Raw genomic sequence first — 10,135 nt, forward strand, 5'->3', positions numbered from 1 at the left:
TACTTGGAAGGACGGGCCCTGCCACAGGTAGCAGCATCCTAGTGGATGCACCTCATCCCCGAGGCCAGCCCAGCACTGCTAAGAGCTTGCATGTTAAGGATTCTCCTTTCCTAAAATTAAATACAAAATTAGGAACTTACCCATGAGCTAAAGACCACTGCCTCGAGCGAGGCAAGAGCTGCTCACACCAGCCCTGATATGGCACAGACCACATCTCAAAGGCCCACACAAACTGAGTAACCAAAACACCATGGTCACAGAGCTACCTTCCCAGAATCTTAGCAGATAGAGAGGAGCAGGTGCAAGGCCTGGACAGGCCGTGCCTGAGAGCTATTTGCCCAGGTCTGGGGCCTGGCCACACTGAAGTCACATCTGTTGAGTCACATGTCACCTCCTTGAAAGGCACACTTGTTTAGGCCAATTCTCAGCTCTGCCTAAGGAGGCCTGTGTCACCTGAATTCCCTCCACTCTAGTCTTGGTTAAACTGAGTACAATGTGCAAAATCTCCAGCCCAGGCTACAGGCTAAGCCTCCTGGTGCCCATGGTATCCTTGAAGAAAAAGGGACTATTCTGGGGTTACCATAACAATGCACCACAAACTGGGCAGCTTAAGACAACAAGATGCTATTCTCTCACAGTTCTGGTAGCCTGAAGTCCAAAATCAAGGTATCATACTCCCTCTGAAACCTATAAGGGAAAGTCCTTCCTTGCTTCTTACAGTTGCTTCTGGTGGTGGCTAGAAGTCCTTGGCTTGTGGCTGCATCACCCAGTCACATGGCCATCATCTCCCTGTGTGTCTCTTGTCCTCATCTTATAAAGACAGCAGGCTATGGATCAGGGCCTACTTACTCCAGCGTGATCTCATCTTAACTAACTGCACCTCTAATGACCCTATTTCCAAATAAGGTCACATTCTGAATTACTGGGGGTTAGGACTTCACCATATCTTTATAGGGGATACAATTCAACCCATAAAAATGAGTAAAGAGCTAAGAAAGTTTATCTAAAAAACAGACACGGAAGGATTGGGACAATTCATAAGGGACAGCGGGCCTGGCAATGGTACGTCAGTGGTCACCACTGACAGTGGTCAGTGGCGATTGTTTCCCTCGTGGACCACCCTTACATCCTTACATTCTGCTGGGCAGGTATCGTAGCGTCTCCACACCACTGGCAATTCCTTCCTGCTCCCTCTGATTGAAGAATTGAGTGAATATAAAACTCCACAGAGCTTCTGAAAGCAGAAGACTGATGAAGTTTAAAAAAAAGTCAAAGAACCCTCACCTCCATCTCCCCCTGGGTGTACGACTCTCCGCTAGGTGTCAACCCCTCTAACCTAGAAGGAAAGTTGAGTCAAATCCTGCAAGAAGGAGATAAAGACTCCACTTAGAGGAGAAGGAGCTCCAGAACTTCACATTCCTCATGTATCCTGGATGACAGCTCTTCATGTGTGGACATGTGAAAACTCACACAGCATTCTGCTGATGAGATCTGCTGGGAAGCAAGGAGCACTTTCAAAGTTGATGCCTGTGCCCTGAGCATAAGGCTGGTGCTAGATGCTAATGGGGAAGGAGTGCAGCCAGTGATCTGGCACCTGGCTGGGATGTTCCAGAACTCCTGGGCCCCATGGCTTGCAGGGATGAATTCTTATACACCTTCAGGATGAGATGGGTGAGTGGCTGTGTAGGATAAACTGACTCTTAGACCCAATGTGTTTGTTCTGTGTAAAGTGACACATACCCTCCCTGTAGCAGGGAAAATTAACATTCTCGGTGCGAAATTAGTGTCAGGAAACGTCCAGCCCACCCAGCTAATTAGACAGACTGCTTATTCATTTCCCAGACCTTTGTTTGCCTCTTCTCTCCAGGCATGTTTTGACACCTTCCCTGGTTCGCGCCCTTGTGGGCTGGTGGCAAGGAGAGGAAGCCACGCTCGAGACGTCTGTCTAGCAGCAGTGTCCTCCTCTGAGTCTTCCAGAGTTGGCGTGAGGAAGTGACTTCAGATGCTCAGGGAAAGGAACACTGCACGGCTGTCCCTGTGCTTTGCCAAGCCCCACCCCGGTCCCTGAGCGCAGGCTGCTGAAGAGACTAACGACCCCCAGAACCGGTCACCCCTGTGGAGTTACTGCAAGCACCACCTCCTCCTGCAGTTGCCATACACTCCACTCCCACACATGCCAGGAACCCCAGGCCTGGGATGGACCCTCACAAGTAGGTTTTCTCCCCTCCCTCTCTCTTAAACAATACACAATAGCTTTCAGCTACTCAGAGTTGAGGAAGCTCATCCCTGGAGGAAATATTTGCAAACCATCTATCTGAAAGGGGCTAATATTCAAAATTTATAAGGAACTTATACAACAACTCAGTGACATAATAATAATAATAATAATAATAATAATAATAATAATAATAACAACAACAACAACAATAGTAATAATCTGATTAAAAGTTAGGAAAAAGACTTGAATAGACATATAGATAGATGGTCAACAGGTACACGAAAAGGTGCTCAACATCACTAATTATCATGGAAATGCAAATCAAAACCACAAGGAGATGTCACCACATACCTGTTAGAATGGCTGTTATTAAAAAGACAAGAAATAACAAGTGTTGAAAATGTGAAGAAAAGGGAACACTTGCACACTGTTGGTGGGAATGTAAATTGGTGCAGCCACTATGGAAAACAGTGCAGAGGTTGCTCAAAAAATTAAAAGCAGAACTACTATATGATCCAGCAATTCCACTTCTGAGTATACATCCAAAGAAAAAGAAATCACTATCTCAAAGAGACAGCTGTACCCTCGTGTCACCGTAGCATTATTCATAATAGCCAAGGCATGGAAACGACCTAAGAGTCCTTCAGTGAATTAATAGATAAAGAAAACATGATAGATATGATGGAATATTATTTAGCCATAAAAAAGAATGAAATCTTGATTAGTGAAGAGCAGTCCCTGCCCTGTCATCCTAAATCCCTGGTGCCCGGCAGGAGCAGGAAAGACTGGAGGAGGAAGAGATCCAGATTGAAGTTTTTTAATGAACAAGACTGAGACGTAGAGACTGAACTGAAGCCATTTTAATTACCAAAAATAACAGACAAGTTATGGAATCCAAATAAAATACCACCGAGATCTCCTCTATTGGGATAATAAAAGGGGCCAGTCCGGGAATGGCAACATCCTCTGGATCCCCATAAGCAGTCAGGGAACTGGCATAGACAGCATCCTACTGTCACCTCTCACGTTAGCATTTCTCACCTGAGAGGTCGGAGATAACCATGGATGGAGGCCCCTCCTGACCAGAGGCCCTGCTTCCTCAGGAGCCTGTGACAGGCTCTGAAATGCCATTCCTGAGCTCAGTAAAGAGCCCAGTCTTCTAGAGATGAGGAGTGGACATGACAATGGTGTCATCTTGTAAAAAGCCGTCATGAGTTCCAAGAGGAAATGCAAAATCAGTGTGTTTCCCCATTAGCCACAACAGCAGTTACACAGGAGCAAAGCTGGGATACGGCTTTTGTCACTTACCGGGGATTGTTTATGGAAATTTCACAAAGGTCACCTGGTAGGCATAAATGACCTCTAACCGATTGGGACAAAGACTCTGCAAGAGTGACTTTTCAGAAGGATCTTCAGGGAAGTGAAAAGCCTCTTGAGTCTGAGTGACGCTCTCAGGCAGGGCGGGCAGGTGGAAGCCGGACGCCCCTGTTCTGCTGGGTCCGTGGAGATAAGAACGTTTATAACTGCATGCCCAACTAACCCTGGTCACTGTAACGAAAAAGACAGCGAGCCTCTCAGGCGTCCCCACCTGAGCTGCTGCCACAGCCTGGAACAGGACAGGAATAGCCTGAGAATCCAAGCCTGTAAATCACTGAGAGAACCACTGTGATGGGCTGAATGACGGGCTCTGTGGATGTGTTACCTTACATGGACAAAGGGGCTGTGACGACATGATTAGCTGAGGATCTTGATATGGGGAGATCATCTTTGATTATTGGGGTGGGCCCAATGTATCACGGGGTCCTCAAAAGAGGATGGCAGGAAGGTCCGAGGCAGAGAGGAGATGTGCTAATGGAAGCAGAAGTAGGAGTGACTTGGGGCCACGAGCCAAGGAATGTGGGTGTTTCTAGAAGCTGGAAAAGGCCAGGAAATGAACTTCTCCTCTGGAGCCTTCAGAAGGAATCAGCCCTGTCTACACCTTGGTTTTGGACTTTTGACCTCCTGAACTCTAAGATATTAAGTGTGTATTGTTTAAGCCACTGTTTGTGGTCATTTGTTACAGAGGCAACAGGAAACTGATGTAATCATGCACACGAAAACCTTGAAGCCCCTTCTACTGAATGGTGCCCCGTTCCACCCTCAGGAGAAGAACCTGACTGCCCACCCCAATCCAAAGTCCCTGTGAAGTGACTAGAATGACCAGGGGGCCACGTGGACCCACTGAAGGGCAGACAGCAGAAACAGGGGCACCTCCGGACAGAGCGAACACAAGTTTCAGGAGGAAGAGCCCTTCTTCATGACTGCAAGTGAGTCTGCTGCCCTGAGAGACAAACGGGCTAAACATTTAAATCACTCACCAAACACATGTAAATATCGTGACTATTCAGAAAGCCTAGTGAGTGTGCGCATCCATTCCTAATATTTTAAATCTGAATTTACAGTTTGGTACGGAAGTGGAGGGTCTGACCCAGCGTCATGTGTGTAATAATACAGACTTTGCGGCCAGGTCACTGCAACAGTTCGATGTCATCGTGCCTCTGTGAGTTGTGTGAGTTGTATAGAATTATTCACTTTTTAGGTTTTGACATTCCCCCTTGCCCACAGATATCCTGCTTCTGTCTATGCTGGAAGAATAAAATATTTGTTCCTTCTGTGAGAAAACAGAACTAAGAAGATAAATGAACCAAAACAGTGGAGAATGCCTTTAACAGATGAGATTTAAGAAAACAATAGGCAGTTTCCTTCACCATCTATTGTTCTGTGAGCCTGCCTTAGCAGCTCTTTTCCAGGATGACTCACCTACTTCGCTGTAGGAGCAAAGGACGGTCTGTTCTTAAGAAGGAACAGTCCCCCCCAGAGAGGAATCCTCCATGTGTGAGGCTGGGGGGCGGGGAGAGGAGTGTGTAAGGCCTCCTTGCATCACACACTGTTCTTAAAGAATGCTCTAATGTCACACCAGGTTCCAAGAAATTCTCCACGAGAGCCCCACATGGCAGGATATAAACATATAAAAATAGCCGCCACACCAACTGCTCAGAGCACAGAGTGGGGAGACATGGCGGATGTCTGCATGCCATCAAAGGGAGCGTGAAGGGGGAATCTTGGGATGTAGTTCTAGCACGATTCATTAAATTCTTTCTAAAAATGACATTGAGAGGAAAAAGAAGCATCAGGTGTAACTCGAACAAATAGAAGAGATAAAAACAAGCCTTCAGAATTAAACTGGAATTTTATTTTATAAAATTCTCTAAGTTAACATTTATGAATTATACCACCAGCAGGTAGAATGGCAAATGTAATTTATTTTGGGATAAGACACTCATTATGAATTTGAGACAGCACAGTGGCTCATGGATGCCCTTGAGTTTCTTGCTGCTCTCCCTGGTCCTCACCCAGATCACCTCATCTCTGAACAGAAAACGAAGGAGCTGTTCGGCCCTCTTGTTCAGGCTATGGTTCTCGGCAGCTGCCGCATTTATGGCTCGGAGTCCATCAGAACCTGCACATGGAGAGGTCTTCAAGAAGGTCACCATGGACCTATCCAGGTGCCCTGAAAACCCTAGGAGAGCTTGGAACCCCATCATGCAGGGCCCTTTGGCACAAATCATCCCAAGTTGTAAAAGCACTGGGATACAAGTGGGGTTTGAGAAAAGGAGTGGCCTACAGGGCAATGGAAACACAGGAAAGAGCACGGGGTACATAAGTGGTGGGAGAAGGAAAGAATGAGTAATATAAGGGAAATAAGTGAGCTGAGTGGGAACGGGACTGGGCCACGGGACGGTCAGTGTACATATCAGCTTGGTGAGGCTCCACTCCCATCATCCAGACCAACCCTCATCTAGGGGCTGCTGTGGAGGTGTTTTATAGGTAATTGACACCTGCAATCAGTTGACTTTAAGGAAAGTAAATCGCCTTCCACAAGGTGGTGGGCTGTGCCCAATCAGTTGAAGGCCTGAAGGCAAATACAGATTTCCCTGAGGAAGAGGAATTCTGCCTCAAGACTACAACATAGAAACCCCACCTGAGTTTCCAGCCTGCCACCTGCCCTGCAGATTTCAGACTCGTCAGGTCCTACCATCGTGTAAGCCAATTCCTTGAAATAAACCATATGTGAACATATGAATTATATCTGAATATCTTCTACTGGTTCTGTTTCTCTGAGAACCATGACTGGCCTGGTCATGGGAGCCCATAAATAGATGAAAGTCTTCATTCTTTGGTTAATGAGGCATCAATGAAAGAGAAATATTAATAAATTGGTATCTCAAGAAGATTGGTGGTGATGGCATGGGGGACATGTGGACATGTGAGACCACTTAATGGGATTCAGAAGAGTTTGATCCTAAATGTAAAGAAATTTGAGGAAAACCTTTATCAAGTTATTTTGCTATATTTTCCTTTTGTTTATATGCACAATTGATAATAAAACTTTACCTTAATAAGTCAAATATGGCTCTTTAAGTATAAAATAGAAACTCTAAGTGATAAGGAAAAACTGAATTCACTTTCTTTGAGTTGGCCAAAGCATTATCCTAAATGAAATGTATACTCATTGACTTCAAAAAATCATAATCCACTGCAAACTTTCCACATTAGAATATAAGAGCCATGAAAATGAAGAAAACTACCAGAATCACAAGTTAGGGGTAAGGTAGCCATAAAAAAAAAAAAAAAAAAAAAACATGAAAAAAGAGTGTAATAAAAAAGCACGTACAGAAATGTGCATAATACATAAGCCAATTCTACTTGGATAAAAAATAAACAACAACAACATGATTTTGCCGAGTCTGTCTAGTTGAGAACGTACTGTATCTAACCCAGACTCTAAGGTCTGCTCCACCCAGGGCGAAGGCTGCCTTCTGCATCACTGGGCCTCCACCCCTTATCCTCAGTAAGATTCAACTAGATGTTTCAGACCCTAGATCTCCACAGGTCTTCATATATTATGTGGGCCTAAAAGTACAAAGCTTCTACAATTTGGAGATATACCTGGGCTGCTACTGATTTCATGAATATAAGCATTAGCTCCATCTCTGAAAACACTGCATCTTATAAGAAGAAAAGCACCAGGAACTCCTGGAAAATGCCTCTCTAGCTATGAGGACAAAGGATCTGTCTACTTGAGAGCTAATAAAACCCTGAGATGTTATATAAATGTACATAAAATTTGACAATCTAGCAGACAAGCCCCAAATTAAGGAAAACCTGTTTTAATGGACAAATAAATGCCTGTGGTAAAATAAATGAAAGAAAAATTTTAGGAAAAACATGCCTGGCTTTCCAGAAGACCTGGTCTGAGAAGCCAGGCCTGGGACATACCTGGACCCAGGATTCACTTGGGTGGCCCCCTTTCAATTCAATGGCAGTAGCTGTTGGACAACAAAAACATACAGGCAGCGAGATGTGAAATGCAGGGCTTGGTCAGGCTGCCTCTATGAGCAAACACACCATCCCAAAGACCAAGAGACAGGTACATGCTGCCCTGAGGACACTCACCTGTCCAGACTCCAACTCTGTTGTCATATGGGCCAAGTACATGTAAACAAAGTGATCCGATTTAACAGGGAATGTGATAAACATATCAGATATTCCATGATATACAACTGACCTCTTCTAAAAAATGAGGTTTCGGAATGTCATTACAACTTAATTCTGGAGAAGAGCATTTCATGTGCCTTTTTCAGGCCATATATCTTGCTGTTTGGCTATAAAAATATGGTTCGTTGTATAAAACAAGTGCAGGCTGATAGATAATACGATAGTTTTTAAAAAGCAATATGCTTAAAGCTAATTTATACTTTGACTGCCGATATTCTTCTCATGTTGTCTGAACATGAGTCAGGTTTTCAATGCAGAACTGTGCTTCCTCGGATCAGGGGAGAGACTTTTGTCACTCCGAGGTGGCCACGTGGGCACAGCACCACTTGCTCTCTGCTTGTATTTGGCTCTTGGGGTTCCTTGGTAATCACGTCTCATGGGAAGTAGAAAAAATAAATCAATACACTGTGGCTTCTGGACTTTATTCCTACATTTCAAATACTTTCTAAGAAATCAAATAAAACTAGAGAGAAAAACATACCGTTGGCCTTAAACGATCTGGCACTGTTCCCTCTGGGATTCGATGCAACATCTAAACTCAATTCTGGCAACCTGAGTTGATTTTATTCTCCAAAGTGTCTGGATATACATAAATATTTAAAAGGCCCACACATTCAAGATGTGTCTACATGGTCACGCCCCAACCACAAGCCTCTCATCCTGCACCTTCAGGGTGACATTCACATAAAGAATGTCAAATGCTTGAAAGCATTCTTTGTGGTGATGGAAATGCCAGTTCAGGAGACTGCCTTGTCATAGGGTTTGGAATTTGGATTCCAGAGTCAAGTACCTGGGTTAAAATCCGTTTGGCCACTGATAGGTAGGTGACCTTGAAGAAGTTATTTAATCTTTTTCTGCCCCAGTTTCCTCATCTGTAAAATGGGGATCCCAAAGTATGTACATCATTGGGTTGTTCTGATGATTAAATATGTATAAATTATTATAACAGTGTCTGGCCTATGGTAAGCATTCGATAAATATTAGCCAATGTTATAATCAGGGAATCAGTCCATGAAAGCCAGAATGTACCACGGAAACAGTCCAAACCTAACCAGATCTATGACCATTTTCCTTGTGTTTCAGAGTTTGCTCATGACTTTCCATGGTGATCTGTGGGGACCCAGAACACCCACCCCCATTCCTGACCCAGGAGACCCAGACGGAGACTTAAGGTTTGCTGTTCTTGCTTTGCTGCAGATTTATTTATCTAGCACCTATTTGAGCCTCTACTTCTGTGGCTCAGATCCTGGCCATGTCACCCTTCATTTGGCTCTGACTTCTGAGGCCTGAAGGTGCAAGGCCCCGAGCCTGGCACTGGCCCAGGTCTCCACACCGATTACAACATTTCATGGTCTACTTGCTTTAATAAATAAAAAATTGCATTTCAGAGACAGGCAGGTGTGACACAGCACAGCTCTGAGTATTCCGGAACTGTTTCTCTTCTTACAGAGCAAGCCAGCAAATTTGTACCAAGACTGTAACTGAAAAAGTTGTCTAAGTACTGAGATCAAATTTTCAACTAGGTAAAACAAGACCAGAAATACAGATTTATGGGAAAAGGAAACACATACGTGATAACACTTAAAATAAAAATTTGCACAGCTCTGAGTATCCCGGAATTGTTTCTCTTCTTACAGAGCAAGCCAGCAAATTTGAGCACCTGCAGTGTACCCAACCCTTCTAAGAGCACATAAAACATAGCAGAAGTCCCACAGTGTGGTTCTCCTGATGCCCAACCCCGCACCCCCAACCCCCGCCCCAGTTAAACCAGAGTCTCGCTGAAGGGATGTGCCAAGGGGGAGAGACTCAGCCTAAGGAAAACGGTTGTTGAGGGGGGACCGGTTGGCACCTTTGGATGCCTAAGTCAGCAGGATAATGAAGTACAAAGAGAGAGTAAAAACTAAAAGTGGTCCCACTAACATTTAAAAAAACATTTATTTCAGTATTTTCTTTTAAAAATAGCTCTATTGAGATATAATTGCTATGTAAAGAACGTGACCTATTTAATGTGTGCAGTTTGAGCAGTCTGGACCCTCGCCACTATCTTAACAGACATATCCCTCACTTCCAACAGTTTCCTCCTCTCCCTGCCTTTTTTTTTTTATATATATATAGTAAGAACATGAGATCTACCGTCCCAACACATTTTTAAGTGTACAGAACGATGTCGTTAACCAAAAGCAAAATGTTGTCTCGTAGATCTCTAGAACTGGCTCGTCTTACATAACCAAAACTTTAAAATACCAATCAAACATGTCCCCTTGTCTCCCTCCCAGCAGCCTCTGCAACCACCAGCCTACTCCTCGTGTCTATGAGTGT

Source organism: Pteropus alecto, unplaced genomic scaffold (genome assembly GCF_000325575.1).
Source record: "Pteropus alecto unplaced genomic scaffold, ASM32557v1 scaffold13, whole genome shotgun sequence".
NCBI lineage: Eukaryota > Metazoa > Chordata > Mammalia > Chiroptera > Pteropodidae > Pteropus > Pteropus alecto.